At 37.1% G+C, this 3,731-nt stretch overlaps 1 non-coding gene across 1 annotated transcript; it reads right to left on the reverse strand.

Moving 5' to 3' along the window:
- Positions 1 to 403: 403 nt before the first annotated feature.
- Positions 404 to 476, reverse strand: TRNAK-UUU (transfer RNA lysine (anticodon UUU)). Its single transcript has one exon. It is a non-coding gene; the product is annotated as a tRNA-Lys (tRNA).
- Between the last annotated feature and the right edge of the window lie 3,255 nt (positions 477 to 3,731).

The following is a 3,731-nucleotide window of genomic DNA, read 5'->3' on the forward strand; positions in this document are numbered from 1 at the left end:
TCAGTTTTTGGGTGCTTGGTAATTTTTAAGAATTTTTTCAGAACCGAATGAAAGAAATGTCGTCTCGTGGATTTGGAAGAGATCGTGCATGGCCCTCTTGGCATCAAAATCTTTCGGGTCGGACTTAAAAACATCTTAACGGACAGAGTGGTCTTCACAGTACGTTTAAGGAATTATAAACAATTTGCTTGATTGTGAAAGGTCCTTTGAGATTTTTTTCTGATTCGCTACCGTTGAAACAATGTCAATTATAACATTTATTTTAATAGCGACTTTTACTGGGGCAATATTGGGACTTCGTAGTTTCCTCTTCTAAACCTTGACGCTTTACAATGAAGATAATTCCAAAGATCTATGGCTCCAGGTGGAGATACACCCGCTCTAGGTGGTTCGGCAAAAAAATCGCCCGAACAGGGACTTGAACCCTGGACCCTTAGGTTAAAAGCCTAATGCTCTACCGACTGAGCTATCCAGGCTTCTTAATTAAGAAATTAAAATTAAGAAATAAATTATTTATTAAGTTGAGAGATTGGTTGTCGATTCCCGAAACCTATCTCACTAATCGGTATCTTTGTATCTCTCATTCTTTCTGCTCATTATATTTTGTCACTTCTTCCTATTTTCGGTAAATGTTTTTTAAATAAAAATGGGTAATGCACTGTTTCGCCGGATTACAACCAGTATCTATATCCAGGGTAATATTTCCAGAAATTCGATGTAGTAATTTCCTGAAAATCTTGTTTTCCCGATATTGTTGACCGTAAGTAGTAGATAACGTATGCGTCTTTCTTTTCTAAAACAAAGTCCAAGATACTATTATCATACGTTTTGAAATGAAGAATAAGGAATATTATTCACTAAACAAGTTATGTTGAATGCATTTACTTAAATAAGTTGGATATAAAGCTATTTTTTCTCGATTGGCATCATATTATGTACTCTGTCGCATTTTCTTGATTGTTATTTTGTACTATCTTGATCACTTTTCCCGTCTTCCCTAATAATTTTCCTTTGTTTCACTCAATGCAATCCATAGAAATCACTTCATCTACTAATGGTAGTAATGGAGAAGAAAATAAATTTAACATTTTGTTCCGCAGAACATTAGTATGAAGTCTGGAGGATATTGCCAAACCTCCGGGTGGCTTGAACACCTACATGTAGTAGCGTCCTTTTTTAATATTGCAGGGAAACAACAACCGTGAAAAGAGAGATTTTTATTGAATAATATATCGCAATCAAGAAATAAAAACTCCGTATTCAACACTGTGACAAAGAAGCTTCCTTGATGATGATAATAACGATGATGAATCGTCAATGACAATGTGAAATTTCAAACAATTGCCGGATGACCTTCTTCGATAAAAATTATCTATCTCCTTGAAAAATCAAGTCACTGAGTTACAAAGACCAATCGCGCCATAAATGGACAGCATTTTCCCTCACATCCTGGATCATAAATCTGAGAAATATATGAGGCATCCCTCAGCTGCCTGGCGTTCACGTCACAATCTCTGCGCTTCCAAGGGCGTACTTCCCATTTTCTGGCCAAACAAGCAAATACAATGTGCCACTCCAAATCCGGAAATCGCTCACTTTATTCTTTTGTTGAAATTTTCTTCCGTGAGTTTCGAAAGCTCCCAAATGTCCTAAGGTATTTAAAAATACGTCATTTCACTCAAAAAAACCTACTGATTAATCAGTAGTATTTACAATCGGGAATCATTTTCTGATATCTACAGATATATATATATATATTTATATATTATATTTATTTATATATATATTTATATATTATATATATACAGTATATATATATATATATATATATATATATATATATATATATATATATATATATATATATATATATAGATGATTTCGTTGACGTAACACGGAAGTGCCGAATAATGAATTGGACAGCACAAACAATATAGATACACATAAAAAGAACACTCACACGCTATTTCGTGATAATTTCGACGGAATTCTCAAGAAATAACGTGTGAGTGTTCTTTTTATGTGTCTATATTGTTTGTGCTGTCCAATTCATTATATATAAAACTTTTGAAATAGTATCTCATATTAGTAATGCAAAAGTGCCGTTGACTACATCCATTGATTACGATTTTACGATGCAGATTTAATTTTCTTTAAAATTTTTCAACAAGTGCTTTATAAATAATGATCGTATAAGCATGATAGTGCAGTTAGTGTCATAAAAGTAGTCTGTTTTCATGATTTCCCTCACCCTGTGAAGTTTCTAGTCAATGGATTCTTGAAGAGTGTTATTTATAAAACTTCATCCGTCTATAGCAATTGCCTAAGGAATTCCCTCACTTTGCAGGGGAGGGAGGTCTTCCTGATGGAACATTCGCAACACTCCGGCCAATTTCCAAGTTTTCCTTTATCTCCAAAGCCTTCGTAAAACCCTCCCCCTTCCACTTCCTCACTTTTGCCACCTCTTCCAGCCTCCCCTCGCCGCTCTCCCAATCCCCCTTCCCTTCCCCTCCCGGCCCACTCCCCAAGTGGTGGGTCTACTCCCTACTAATCATCCACCGTTCCGTCCCCACCCCCTGCTCCCTCTCACCTCACGGCCAACGCCAATTTACGAGAGGAAGGAGCAGTCGAGGGGAGATGATGGAGGGGAGAAGGGGTGAGGGAAGTCGTGCTGCTATTAATCTGTCTCGTGCTGGCGATATCCAAATTTCATAGCGGTGGTGCGCGCTCGAAAAAATTGCTCAATCCATAATCAACACTTCGATGGCGGAGGGGGGAAAGTGATTTTTTATTTCCTCTTCGTCGGTTCATTTCGATGAAAGTGCTGCCTGCGAGAGATAATGTTCTAATTCACGTTCCCCTTGCCGCCTCCGCCACGAATTTATTTACTTATTTATTAATATAACGACCGGAAACATAAGTCTTGAAAAATTGGCCTTCGAAAGTATCCAGGAATGCAGTCGCCGGAGCCATTACATTGAAAATAATAAGGGTGTTGTGCGTAAGGAATTAGGGCTTATTTGTCAAGCGAACGCCAAACGTCAAGGTGATTGAAAATAGCAGGGGGATAAAGGTTGGTGGGAATGCCGCTTTTATGGTGATTTTTCGGCACGCATCTTTTGTTATAGGAAGAATTATGTGTGTAGTTAAAAATTGACCCAGTATTTGGTGCCAAAGAGAATTCAACGTGAAAATCATAACAGCATCGAGGAAGACAAAGAGTGCGTGCGTTTATGATTGCAGAGATACGAGTGCTTTATAAGGGCGATTACGTTGGCCTCATTATTACATCATTGTTTCTTCACCCTTTTCACGGCATGGTTTCTAAGAATATAGAGAACCACAACTAAACGGAATGAGGTATTTCGTTGGGAATTGTGAAAGGTTTGTTGCTAGATGAAATTTATTGCAAATGCATCATCATTCATGTACGTTTATTTCAATATCGAGAAAATAATTTCATCCCACAGCAAATTGTTAGTAAGATTGATAATTTAGATAAACGCCTATAAGAGAAATTAAATAGGAGATGGAGAATTTCAAGGAATAATTTTTTCTTCCCACAATTTGAAAACAAATCAAATATAAAAGAAAACATTTGACTGAATCATTATTACTTTTTGCAGTACTACATTTTCCTCTCCTCTTTTCCAACATCCTGTTCTCTCATTCCATTTTATGATACGCGAATTAATCGTGCCCAGAGGGCCCGGGTTCAAATCCCGTCGGTG

Source organism: Hetaerina americana, unplaced genomic scaffold (genome assembly GCF_022747635.1).
Source record: "Hetaerina americana unplaced genomic scaffold, ioHetAmer1.1.p SCAF_7, whole genome shotgun sequence".
NCBI classification, from domain to species: domain Eukaryota; kingdom Metazoa; phylum Arthropoda; class Insecta; order Odonata; family Calopterygidae; genus Hetaerina; species Hetaerina americana.